This window comes from Zootoca vivipara, chromosome 2 (assembly GCF_965207765.1).
Source record: "Zootoca vivipara chromosome 2, rZooViv2.hap1.1, whole genome shotgun sequence".
NCBI classification, from domain to species: Eukaryota; Metazoa; Chordata; class Lepidosauria; order Squamata; family Lacertidae; genus Zootoca; species Zootoca vivipara.
In genome coordinates, this window is record NC_142584.1 from 7,905,732 (window position 1) to 7,919,840 (window position 14,109).

At 44.9% G+C, this 14,109-nt stretch overlaps 1 protein-coding gene across 2 annotated transcripts in view; it reads left to right on the forward strand.

Annotated features, from left to right (window-relative positions):
• The first annotated feature begins 7,789 nt into the window (after positions 1 to 7,789).
• SLC11A2 (solute carrier family 11 member 2) overlaps positions 7,790 to 14,109 on the forward strand; it is a 62,575-nt gene continuing 56,255 nt past the window's right edge. The window contains exon 1 of one of the 2 annotated variants that reach the window (XM_035103090.3): positions 7,790 to 7,918. The gene's annotated coding sequence lies outside the window, so the exon portion shown is untranslated. Of the gene's footprint in view, positions 7,919 to 8,971; positions 9,079 to 14,109 lie in introns of those variants that run through there. The other variant, XM_035103098.3, reaches the window with a different exon arrangement.

Below are 14,109 nucleotides of genomic sequence, written 5' to 3' on the forward strand. Positions count from 1 at the left end.
AAGGTGGTTCCAAGTGATGATAATTTATGCATTGCTTCAGGTGATCAGAATCCTGCTGCATTCCTCTGAGCAAAGAACTCGGTATCTTTGGTGTTGACCTTTAGTCCCGCCATTGCAAGCGTAGAGACTGTCACGTCCTCAGAAGGGTGTATAGTGCTCCCCTCTGCTGATCTGGCAGAAACAGCTGAGTTAAGAAAAGTCTGAAGGAAATTCTTACTAAGATTACTAAGTCAATCTTTTTTATTAAAAAAAAGAATTACATCAATGTTTTCTAATTTGGTGAAGTTGTCCAAACCATCTCCTAAATCCTGTGTAGGAATGGACTCAGGAACTACCTCTAGTGGGCTAGGAGAGATTTTTTTTTTAAATCACATCCAGCAACCAATGTGCCCCTTGGGTTTCAGGTAGTACATGAGTAGACGACTCTAAAAAGGCTGGGACACAAATTTTCACGATGCGGTAGCTGCTATGGTGGCTCATTTACCCGAAGGAATGTATTCTATACCGTAGATTCTGGCCAAACTAAGCCTCCTCCTCTACAGTTCTATGATTCTAGTAGTTGAACTGATTCCCAGTTACCTCATACATTGCCAGTGGCAAGTGGTTTTCCTCCATGCTACTGCTATAATATGTGATTTTGTAAACTTCCTAGCCTGGGCCAATAGCAGTCTTTATCACCTGATGGATTTCATCATTCCCAGGGCCTTTTTTTCAGCTGGAACTTACCAGAACTCACTTCCAGCACCTCTCAGGTGGAAGCCATTCTAAGAGAACAAGGGTGAGTTCCGGTGCCTCTTTTTCTAGAAAAATAGCAGTTTGGTCTTTACACCAAATGGTTCCTAGATCCAGAGGTTATTGGAATTGTTGGAAGAAGCCAAACAGGTGGATCCTTCAGTGTTGCTGGTTGTGTATGGTTTGGTTTCAGACATGTAATAATAATAATAATAATAATAATAATAATAATAATAATAATAATGTTATTATTTATACACTGCCCACCTGGCTGGGTTTCCCTAGTCACTCTGGGCAGCTTACAGAATATACAAAACATAATAAAGCATCAAACATTAAAAACTTCCCAATACAGGGTTGCCTTCAGATGTCTTCTAAAAGTTGTATAGTTGTTTATTTCCTCGACATCTGAAGGGAGGGTGTTCCACAGGGCCACTACCGAGAAGGCCCTTTAGACCTATAGTAAACATGGATGTGTCCTGCTATATACACCAAGGATGGGGAACATGCATTTTTCCAGGTGTTCTTGGAACTCTCATCAACCTCAGCCAGTATGGCAAATGGCCAAGGAAGATGGGACTTCTAGTCCAAAAACATGTGGAGGGCAACAAGTTGCCAGACCCTGATATACAGAAATGCACACCCAGGATATACCTTTCTGGCCATGTGGTTAATTTCTGAGTTGCCCCAGGGTTTCTCAGAACACACTCTTAAAACCACTGTTTAAGAGAGAGATATAAAAATTGTTTTAATGTTGATTTTAATATCAGAATAGAATAGAATCATAGAGTTGGAAGAGACCACAAGGGCTATCCAGTCCAACCCCCTGCCAAGCAGGAAACACCATCAAAGCATTCTTGACATATGCCTGTCAAGCCTCTGCTTAAAGACCTCCAAAGAAGGAGACTCCACCACACTCCTTGGTAGCAAATTCCACTGCCGAACAGCTCTTACTGTCAGGAAGTTCTTCCTAATGTTTAGGTGGAATCTTCTTTCTTGAAATTTGAATCCATTGCTCCGTGTCCGCTTCTCTGGAGCAGCAGAAAACAATCTTTCTCCCTCCTCCATATGACATCCTTTCATATATTTGAACATGGCTATCATATCACCCCTTAACCTTCTCTTCTCCAGGCTAAACATACCCAGCTCCCTAAGCCGTTCCTCATAAGGCATCGTTTCCAGGCCTTTGACCATTTTGGTTGCCCTCTTCTGGCCACGTTCCAGCTTGTCAGTATCCTTCTTGAACTGTGGTGCCCAGAACTGGACACAGTACTCCAGGTGAGGTCTGACCAGAGCAGAATACAGAGGTACTATTACTTCCCTAGATCTAGATGCTATACTCCTATTGATGCAGCCCAGAATTGCATTGGCTTTTTTAGCTGCTGCATCACACTGCTGACTCATGTCAAGTTTGTGGTCTACCAAGACTCCTAGATCCTTTTCACATGTACTGCTCTCAAGCCAGGTGTCACCCATCCTGTATTTAAAAATGATGTATTTAAAAAATAATGGTGGGCAGAAAAGTGGCGTCTTGAAGCCAGTTCCTAACATTCCTTCATATTGCAGTGGGATCAAGAAGTAGTACAGTAGTACAGCTCCCGAACGCCTTCGGAGTCGCAATGTTCCGGCTTCCAAACGATAGACAACCGGAAGTGAGTGTTCTGGTTTTCGAACGTTATTTTGGAAGCCAAACATCCGAAGGGAGTTTCAAGGCTTCCAATTGGCTGCGGGAGCTTCCTGTAGCCAATCAGAAGCCGCGCTTTGGAAGGCGAACGTTTCGGAAGTCGAACAGACTTCTGGAACGGGTTCTGTTCGACTACCAAGGTATGACTGTACAGTACTCAGAATGGGATGATACAGGTATATGTCTTGACTCATACGTTAATTGGTCCAGCTAGGGTCCTTTAAAAATGGCCATGCACTCCTATCTCCCCCACCCCCACCCGAGTCAATAATACTTCTGCTCTTGTGGGTGTGTGGAGGTTTCTGAGGTCTTGTGTGTTCAGCTCTTTCTTATCAGGAAAAAAATCCCACATAGAAGCCAGAAAGGCTACTGAAAGTCTTCAGGTCAACTGGCTGATAAATTCAGTCTTGATGGAGCATTTGAATAAATGGATCAGTGATAGACTTTGTATTGTATTGATTTATCTAATGAGACTTATCAGGGCTGCACGTATCATAGGTGGAAAATGTGCTGTTGTGCCAAGTTCTGTTCCTAAATGACAAAAAGAAACCCCTCCCAAAACAAACTGCTCCAGATTTCATTATATTTTATGCACAAATCATTGGAATGCTTCCTTCATTTTCACCAAATGGCTTTTTAAACTCTTTCCCCCATATCAGTAACATTTGCCCAATATAAGCCTGCTGTGACCAAGTCCAGAACGACCAATTGCACCAACGAACAGACCTAGGATCAAAGTTTATTGCGCCCAATTAATTTTCCATTAATTATTGGTGTGTCAGTTATATAATTATTTTCAGGGCACTCTGCCCCACTATACATAGTTGGGTGTGTGTCTTTAAAAAAAAAAGGCAAAGGTATAATTGGTTTTGCCAGGCTATTTAAAACAAACCCTGTCCATTACTAGCCTGGGAAAGGCAAAGTTTGGTTGAAGAATTCTTATCAGCTGGAAACACTTATATATAATGAAATAGGAGTGGGAGTTTTCTTTGTTGAGGAATCTGCAGAGCGAGAAGTTAACATCATCAACATAAAATGACTAAAAAACACCTCTCACAGCCCAACTGTGAGATGGGTAAGTATTTGCATTGCTTATTATTTAGGCTGCAAGTGGAGATGAGGTTTCTGTTCTGTTGGGTAGTTTAGGTTTTTTCCTGTAGCATTCACATACCCTCCAACATTTCTCAAAATAAAATAGGGACATCCTATTCTATTCTTATTCTATTTATACCCCATCCATCTGACGGTTGCCCTAGCCTCTCTGGGGAGCTTCTGACATATATAAAAACATAATAAAACATTTAAAAACTTCCCTCTACAGATGTCTTCTAAAGGTTGTATAGTTAGTTACCTATCTCCTTGGCTCAGAGGGCTGGATAACTCCATACTCTCCAACATTTTTCCTAAGAAAATAGGGGCATCCTAAGGAAAAGCGGGACATTCCAGGATCAAATCAGAAACCAGGACTTCTGTAAATCCAGGACTGTCCCTGGAAAATAAGGACACTTGGAGGGTCTGCATTCAGATGGGTGCAATCCTGTATCTACTTTCCCCATCAAGGTCAATGGGACTTACTACTTAATAGACATGCATAGGGCTTGCGCTGTGACTCAGATGCAGCTGTTTGCTTTGATAGTCCCTTTTCCTGCATTCTCCGAAAATGTGATTTGGATTGCATGTGCTGGTCTAATTTGTGGGTGATGCAGTCTCCTTGTGGAGGGACTGGAAGTGATGGGCTTTTGGTCGTGCAAGGTAACCAAAGGCAAAGGAGAAGGAGGTGCCCACAGAAGCCAATTGTAGCAGATGCTGTTGCATCCTGAAAAACTCCCTTTTATACTCATAGCTCATGCTGTTAAAGATATAGGTACCTGAACATGAAATAACACAGCTTACTTTCTTCTCCCTCTTTCTTGTATTGTTTTTTGAACAAATATTATTTTATTTGTATAGGCTTTTAAGATGTCCCCCTCCCTCCATTTTTCCTTGTATGTGATTAATTGAAAAATTGCATTTACAAATTTGTTGCTGTTTTTATTTTAAACACTCTATCTTTCTTTGTATATCACCCACCCCTGCCAGAAGGTCTTCCTGGCCTTCTTATTCAAAGAATCTGCGATCCTGAACAGACAAGATAATTTGTTGTTTAGTCATTTAGTCGTGCCCGACTCTTCGTGACCCTATGGACCAGAGCACGCCAGGCACTCCTGTCTTCCACTGCCTCCCGCAGTTTGGTCAGACTCATGTTGGTGGCTTCGAGAACACTGTCCAACCATCTCGTCCTCTGTCGTCCCCTTCTCCTTGTGCCCTCCATCTTTCCCAACTTCAGGGTCTTTTCCAGGGAGTCTTCTCTTCTCATGAGGTGGCCAAAGTATTCAAGCCTCAGCTTCAGGATCTGTCCTTCCAGTGAGCACTCACGGCTGATTTCCTTAAGAATGGATAGGTTTGATCTTCTTGCAGTCCATGGGACTCTCAAGAGTCTAATAGCAGTCTACAAGTATTTATCTAAAGTATTTAACTGCCCTTCATTAAAAGAATCCTGTGAATTTGCAAAAAAAGAAAAAAAGAAAAAGCAGATACTGTAGATGACTTGCAGTGAGCAACTGTAAAATGCATTTTGGCAGCAATGTGTCTTGGTGATCTGGTTCCTAGCTAGGGCATCGGCTGCCGGGACATGCTGGAAAGAGAAAGTGCCCATAAAACATTTGTATAAGCAAGAAGCAAGGGCTGAAATGGCCCAGTGGCTCTGGCGAGTCTTAATTCCCTCCCTTTAATCTTAGCCCCCATACATTCATGTGACTTAATGTCTAAGGTCAACCCTCTTCAACCCTGCCCTGTATGGGTGTTTCGGTTTTTACAAAATGCTGCAAAAGACAGAATATCCAGTTAAAAGGACCATGGTAAGTAGCAGATGATGGGAAAGACCTCTGGGACACGGCAGAACTGCTGGCAGTTAAAAGGAGACAGTGCTGGGTTAGATAGACAAATATGTCTGATTTGGTTTAAAGCAACTTAGGACTGGTTCTCTTAGCTATTTTTCTTTAAAGGACTCCAGCAATGTACACATTGGTGGCTTAAAACACATCAAGGTTGTTTTCTCCTGTGTTTCAAGCTTAATCTGCATATTGCTGCACACACCTGATGTGCATTGCCTAATTTGTTTCCCTCCACCTGCACCTCCCCAACTCCTGTTCAATGAAGACGTTGTCTGCTCAAACATGCGCTATCTTCTGCACATGCCCAACTACTGCCTTAAATTTACACATCTCAGTTTAACTGTAATGTGAATGTGGCTTACGATTTCCTTTTGGATGGAAGATGGACTGAGAGAAGAAATAGCACCAAACGGCACTATTTCTCAAGCAACTGCACTCTGCATCGTTTATGTGGCTTCAAACACCAGTGGTGGGAGTGCACGGGAGCCGGAGAAATTGGTAATGTGTTTATAAATCAACAACAACCAATACCTTGTATGTAGATCTTGCTATGCTGGTGAGCCACCAAGTTTATAGATCAAATATTGCTTGCTGGTGTTGGAAAGAAGCTAGCCCTGCGGTCCTGGGCATGTGGACCACAATTCAACATGAGCTAAGTATGAATGCAGCGCCTATCAATTAATTAATTTCTACTGCGTTCAGTGCAACTTACACTCCAACAAGTGAGTGTCAGGTTGCAATTTTACAGAGCAATTGTGTCCTCCCTTTAGGGCTGGCAAAAGGAATAATAAAATCATAGTTGGAAGGTACCCCAGGGGTCATCTAGTCCAACCCCCTGCAATGCAGGAATCTCAGCTAAAGCATCCATGACAGATGGTTTTAAAAACCTCTGTTTAAAACCTCCAAGGAAGGAGAGTCCACCTCCGGGGAGACTGCTCCACTGTCAAGCAGCTCTTACTGTCAGAAAGATTTTCCTGATGTTTAGTTGGAATCTTCTTTCTTGCAACTTGAAGCCATTGCTTAGGGTCCTAGTCTCCAGAGCAGAAGAAAACAAGCTTGTTCCCTCTTCCGTGTAACAGCCCTTGAGGTATTTGAAGATGGCTATCATATCTCGTGTCTCTTCCTTTCCAGGCTAAACATGCCCAGCTCCTTCAAGCGCTCCTCATAAGGCTTAGTTTCCATACCCTTGATCATCTTCGTCTTCCTCCTCTGCACATGTTCCAGCTTGTCAACATCCTTCTTAAATTGTGGTGCCCAGCACTGGACACAGTATCCCGGGTGTGGTACTGTTACTCCCCTTGATCTGGACACTATACTTTTGTTGATGCAGCCTGGAATAGCATTAGCTTTTTTATCTGCTGCGTCACACTGTTGACTCATGTTCAGCTTGACCCCGAGATCCTTTTCACATGTACTGCTAGTATAAGATAGGTGTCCCCTATCTTGTCTTTGTGCATCTGGTTCTTCCTGCCTAAGTGCAGCACCTTACATTTGTCCCTAATGAAATTCATTTTGCTAGCTTGGGCCCAGTTCTCCAATCTGTTAAGGTCATTTTGAATTCTGATTCTGTCTTCTGCCGCATTGGCTAGCCCTCCCAGTTTGGCGAGAGTCACAACATTCATTGTATGCTCAGCATTGGAGGGGGAAAGGTAGAAAATTGCAAAGAGAGACAGAAAAAAAGGCAGACAAACCTCCTGAGTCTCTTTGATCAGTGCCCATCAATCTGGGAGTACTGTATGGTAATAAGTAGCAGCTATTGCAACATCCGCATGCCAGCATATATGCACAAAATCAGGGGTCAGCAACCTTTTTCAGCCGTGGGCCTCAGACCATGTGGTGGGCAGGATTATTTTGGGGTGTGTGTGAACGAATTTCCTATGCCCCACAAATAACCCAGAGATGTATTTTAAATAAAAGGACACATTCTACTCATGTAAAAACATGCTGATTCCCGGACCGTCCGCGGGTCGCATTTAGAAGGCGATTGGGCCGGATTCGGCCCCCGGGCCTTAGGTTGCCTACCCCTGCACAAGATGTTGTGAAAATGGGGCAGTGGGGGGGACTGTAGAAAAATAATGGGCATGCTCAGTAGGAGTGGGCGAGGAGGTACTGAGTATCTGTAGAACATCCTGGGTGGCAGGAAAGCACTCTGACATTTATATATCTTGTTTATGTATTTAATAAAATTTATACACCGCTGGATTGTAAAAAGCAAACAAAACCTCAAAGCGGTTTACAAAAAGGAAAAAGGAAAATGTACAACTCTTGTTTAAACCGTGCAAAAGTTAAAATAGCAATTCAGATTAGAATTGTCTCGGCTTTTCGAAGCACCTGAGCAGGCGCCGAAAAGAGTGCAGGCGCCGCGCTGGCGCGGACTACTCTACCCTTTCCTAGCTCTGCGCGCCGCGGGTGCGCCGGGAGTTGCCTTCTCTCCCCGCCCCGCCTCTCGGCTGCACGGCGAGCCAATGAGGGAATCGGGGCCCGGCGGAGGGCGGGGCCAAGGCTCCTGATGGAGCTGAGCCATGGAGCGAGGAAGCGGCGGCGACTGGAGGCGCCTGTGCCGGCGAAGGTAAGGGGTGGGGGGCGGCTAAGTTGGGGCGCGGGGCGACCTGGCATGCATGCAGTTGTTGAAAGAGGGGGGCTCATTTCAGCAGCGGGGAGAGGTGGGCTTCGTTGTATGGCGAGGGCGTCGAGGTTTCCACACGTGTAACCTTCTGCTGCGTCTTGATATTCCAGGGGTCAAGCCGGTCGTGGGGAAGAGACAAGGGGGGGGGGAATAAGATTACTTAGCCTAGTTGCGCAGCCCAATGTTTGGAGGAGGCGCCGTTTTTATTATGGAAAAAAAAGAGAGCCTCAGTTGATGTTTTATTTTATTTTATTTTCCTCCCACCCCAGGGTGGTTTTCTAAATAAATGGCTAGGATATCAGCCGAGCCACCAAACATGCTTTAGAGGAAGACCCAGGGGACTGGCCTTGTCTGAACGTGGTTTTCAAAGGAAGAGGTTTAATTCTTGCTGAGTCTCCTTACTTTGCATTCAACTTTGGAGTGTCTTTTGAAATGCTTTGCCGTCGGAAGCTGCCATGCATTTCGGGGAAGCAGCCTCGCCGCCGTCGCTCCTCGCTTGCTGCTGGTGGCCTCCTCCATTTGCTTCCAAATCATTTGCACAACTCTGCCCTTGCTCTCTTCCAGAAAACTGTAGGCTTTGGATGAAACGCGGCATGTTTTTTCTGGGGGTTTGCTCTGAAAACAGGAACTTTCCTGCTATCCAAACATCTCAGGCGCCTGGTTTGGGGGGGGGGGTGGAAGGTTGCTGATAGGATAGTAGGGTTGTATTTTCACCTGGGTCGTTATCGCAAGTGAAATCAGTGGAGGAAGGGAAAGCAGAGCGAAGAGGAGCATCTCTTTCCAAACCAAACAGAGTTGCAAGTCAGCGTGACCGGAGGGCATGTTCCTTTCCAGTTCTAAGTGGCCTGATCCTTTCCACCCCTTCCTCTCCTTCCCCCAGCGGATACTCCTAGAGATGGTATAGTATTCTTGAATACACCAAGCCTTGCCTGGTAGTCCATCCCAGGTTTTTATTCTGGTCTGGGAAGGCAGAGGGCACTCTGGGAAAAGCAAAGAGACAGCGGAGTGACTCTTGTTTAGCATGTGACATTTACAACCCAGTCTAAAGCATGTTTGCTTGGACTTTACAAGGCCAGTTGATTTCAGTGGGGTTTTATTTCGAGGTAAGTGCGTTTAGAATGGAAGCCTAAACGGTTTCAACACTTTAAGCAACAAGGCTGTGCCTTATTTCTAGGCCTCCAGGTGTGCAGGACTCTCTCCAAAATATCCATATACAGAATAAAGGAGCAGTGTACTTTTGAATGCCACATGCCAGGGAGAAACAGGCAAGAGTCATAATTTTTGTACATTGCCTGTGATTTCCCCAGGGGTGTGTGGCTAGCTAGTCCATGTTGGAAACAGAAATATTGGGCTAGATCAGGATTTCCCCAACTTGGGTTTCCAGCTGATTTTGGACTACGATTCCCACCATCCCTGACCACTGGTCCTGCTAGCTAGGGGTGATGGGAATTGTAGTCCAACAACATCTGCAGACCCAAGTTTGGGAAATCCTGAGTCGCTAGATTAACCGTTGGTCTGACCTAGGAGGGAGCCTGTGTGTTGTGAGCCACAAATCTGCCCATTTCAGTGTTTTCTTTTCCATCTGGGCCTTGATATCCTTTTTTTTTTTTAAAGTAATGCTTCATTGAATAGGAACTAAAAACTAATCCCAGTGCATGTACTATATTTTCTTCTCTTCCCCAGTTACCATCTTGCAAAATGCTTGTGTGAGAAGGTTACTCAGATTTTCTAGCAAATAACTTGAATGCCATCCTTACAGCAAGGATTGCATTATCGCATTGCCAATACAAACAGAGAATTGTTTTTGAATAGTTACCACAGAGTCTTCCAAACTTGGGTCTCCACCTGTTTTTGGACTACAACTCCCACTGGTCCTGGTAGCTAGAGATGATGGGAGTTGTAGTCCAAAAACAGCTAGAAACCCAAGTTTGGGAAACACTGAGCTACTGCCACAAAGACACAGGCCAGCCATTATTATTGACACAGTTCAGTTAATATTGACACGGGTCAGTCACTTATTTTTAAATCAATGGGATTTTGTTGTTTCTGGCAATATAGTATAAATAAGTTGGCCAGACATATGTTGTCCTGAGGAATAATCAGGCACAGTCTAAAACTGGGTGAGTGAACAGGATGTGATTCATCAACAGCACCACTGCTGAGTTTTGTTCTTAAACTCAGACTTGCCGGTGAAGACTGGTAGATGCCAGGCTTCATGATGCACTGTGTCTCTTGTGACACAGACAGTGAAAAAGGACTTTTCACAAAAGCTTGCTCAGATAAAGGCCCTCTAGTTTAACAGCATTCCTTTGTTTTCAGTGCTGCTCTTAAATACCTGTTGGTCCCATGCAAGGAAGAGTCCAAATTAGCAGGAACTAAAAGCAGTCTGTTGCATTTACTTCGAGGCAAATAATTGAAAGGATGGAGTAGTAAGGTTCAGATTTTAGGTCTGCATTAATCGCTAAACTGTTACACCGTATACATATGTATTCTCTCATACTTGACCCAGGTGGCGCTGTGGGTTAAACCACAGAGCCTAGTGCTTGCTGATCAGAAGGTCGGCGGTTCGAATCCCTGTGACGGGATGAGCTCCTGTTGTTTGGTCCCTGATCCTGTCAACCTAGCAGTTTGAAAGCACGTCAAAATGCAAGTAGATAAATAGGAACCGCTACAGCGGGAAGGTAAACGGCGTTTCCATGTGCTGCTCTGGTTTGCCAGAAGCGGCTTTGTCATGCTGGCCACATGACCTAGAAGCTATACGCCGGCTCCCTCGGCCAATAATGCGAGATGAGCGCGCAACCCCAGAGTCGGTCACGACTGGACCTAATGGTCAGGGGTCCCTTTACCTTTTTAAGGTTGAAAGCTTGACCCCACTTACCTGGGAGTAAGTCCCATTAAATTCAATGCAAAGTCTTTCTGAGTAGACATACCGGCTTTCACTGTTTCTTGATCTGCAAAACTATATTTCTTCTCCCTTGCTGGGGGAAGCTGGAGTCAGTCCTAATTCCAAATCAGTTGCACTTTTGGATCAAAAAGTGGGGAGAAGCGGTTGAATTCAGATGGTATGTTGTAGAAAAGGGGCTGATCCTTGTTCAAACTGGCATAAGTGCCAGTGACTCTAACAGATATGGCTTTCCTCTCTCCTCCTTTATCTCTTTTCATCAGACTGTTTCCGTGGTTTGACTTGAGAATATTCTGCCCTTTTTCCAGTAAACTTGGGGAGGTGTACATTCTGATACACAGAGATATAGATACGCACAAATACTTTACAGTTAACGCCAAAGTAGGCTTCCCAGCGGTTCACAAAACCAGTTACATAAACGATACAAAACCAGTTACATAAACATTTAAAATAATTAAAGCCGTAATTAAAGTACACAATAAAAAAACCCATTAAAATAGCACAGCAGTTAAAACAGGTGACTAGTGGAGAGATGAAGGGAGCACCTGGGTAAAGAGGCTAGCCCCTTGTATGCTCACAGCGGTCGTGTCACAGAGGTTGACCAAAGCCATTGCACTTTAGGTATTGTATATTACATGTGTGTGTAGTAGGTCACATAGTACCATTCTCTTTAAAAAGCCACCTCTGGAAAAAGAAGCATTGGACTGGTGCTTACCCCTGCCTGCTATTTCCCCACTTCAAGTTTCTCCTGAAGTTAAAAGCCCCCCCCCCTTGCATGGCATCATTTTGAAGTTGGATGACAACCTGAACAGGACTTGCCTCCTCTTTGCTAGTAGTTTCAGCAAAGCACAAACTGCTTGCAAATGTACGCCAAAGTGATGGCGGTCACACCTTGCCTGCCCCATACCTAATGCCACATAAAATGTAGGGGGACAGGTGTGTGTGTCTTGGCAGAAATGCCTTTGTGGGTCACATTAGTCCCTCTTCTAGGCCTAACTACACCCATGGGCCTTTAGAGTTTCATCGCACCAGCTGCTTTTTGCTTTCCTGTTGTCATCATTGACTCAAATGAGTATTTGTGCATAAGGTATAATTAGCTGCTGGGTAAGAATTGCTTAGCCATGAAACTTCCTGGGTGGTATGCGGTTTGAACAGGTACCTGCAGTCTTGTCATCTGAGCCAGCCAAAGACATCCTGCTGTCTGAGGCAAAGGAAGATGACCACCTCCTCCCAGTTGGATGTATAAAAGCCGGCCAGTTGAAATATTAGTCATTGAGCATCTCCTGCTACTGGGTCCAAGGGAACCAGTAAGGGCTTTGAAATGGTTTAATGCTTCCACCAGGGAAACTATAAAAGCATGTACAGTGGTGCCTCGCAAGACGAAAGTAATTCATTCCGCAAAGTCGCTTCGTCTTGCAATAATTTTGTCTTCCGAAGCGCGGTTTGCCGCGGCAAAAAAAAAACTGCCGAGAAACTTCGTCTTGTGAAGCGCAGCAGCCATAGAAAACTTCGTCTTGTGAGTCACAAAAACATTGCGAAACGCTTTCGTCTTGCGAGTTTTTCGTTGCGCGAGCCATTCATCTTGCGAGGTACCACTGTACATGACTCACTGTTGGGTTGTATCCAGGGCTGTGCATAGTCTGAGTGGAACAGACCTCTGCATGCAGAAATGAAGCTTCACTTTCCTCCCCACTCTGCAGCTTAGCACGCACCCCCAAAATCTGCTACAAGGGTCACCCAATCCAGCTTGTTGTCAAAGGGTTTGCCTGAGCTCCCCCAGCAGGAATACTGGATGTGAACCATTTTGAACTCTGTGGTTGGACTTATCCTCTCCTGTTTGTTTCTTTCCATATTAGCAACCACCTCTTTCTCTGTGCTGCCAGGAAGCCCATTTTCTCCCTTGCTGTCCCTTACAAGGCCAGCTGCTGAAATAAGGCAAGGATTGGGCATTCAGTTCAATCCATGTGTGCCCTGTGTTTTGCGGTTCTTTTGAACAAGGCGAGCCTGAAGCGTATCGCGTATGTGAGTTAGAGAAATCAACTTGAAATCAAGTTGCTGGAGAGAGCTTGAACTTGCACTCTGCTGCTCCTCCCTATGTGCATCCTTGTTCTTCATTTTCAATTGTAGTGCGTAGCCGGGAAGGGTGTCATAGTTCTGCAGCAGCGCACATGCCTTGCCTGCCCTTCAAGGCTCTCCCATTAAAAGAATTTTGCTAGCGGGGCTGCCAAAGACCTCATTGGAGAGCCATTGCCTGTCACCTGAGAGTGCTAGGCTAGTTTGCCTCCACATAAGGTGACTTCACGTGTTGTGTGCATGTCCAAGTTGGTGACACTCCATGCAGCTGCACATCCTTTGCACGCACACAGAGGAACCTCTCGGACGTGCCCCTTTGCACACCTTGCTGCCGAAAGTCAGATGCAGCAGATTTAAAGGATAGTAAACTTCCAGACACCTTTGCTGCCCATAATTTTCCTCTTCTAGACTTGAACCCAGCTTTATAGGAGGATTATAGAAGAGCAGAGAGGCAATTGTGCCAGCAAAATGTGTGATATGGCACGTCGCAGAGAGGGTGCCGCTTGCGCATGTTCCTTGCTAGGGCACAAGCCTACAGTACTGAGTATTGTGTACAGTTCTTGTCCCACCTATAAAAAAGATCTTGTAGAGATGGAAAAGGTGCAGGAAAGCACATCCAAATTTATTAGGGGGCTGGAGCGACGACTCTATGAAGGAAGGTTACAAAACATGGGACTTTTTAGCTTAGAAAAATGGGTGGTGTGGTAGAGATGTCTCTATCCCATAACTTGGGGTTGTGCAGTGGAATTAATTGGCAGGAAGTTCAGGACACGCGAACGGAAGTCACTCATACACACGACGTGCAGTTAATTTATAGAATTCACTGTCGTGAGATGTGGAAATGTCTGCCGACTTCCATGGCTTGAATTAGAGGATTGGCTCGTTCATGGAGGACAAGTCCATATCGGTCATTATTAGCCGTAAAACAGAAGTGCCTGTTCCAGTAGGGTTGCTTCTACATTCTGAAATGGAGGTGTGATTTGAAATCACTGGGCATCTCTTGTTCCCTATAGCTAGGGGAATCTGCTTACTGCAAGCTGAAAGCTCCAGCTGTGCCCCTGGGGGAAATGCTCCAAGTAGTAGAGCATGCTGTTTAATCAAGCCGAAGACCTGGGTTGAATGAGGGCACATTTCCTTTCTGACTTGTTGGAATGCACTG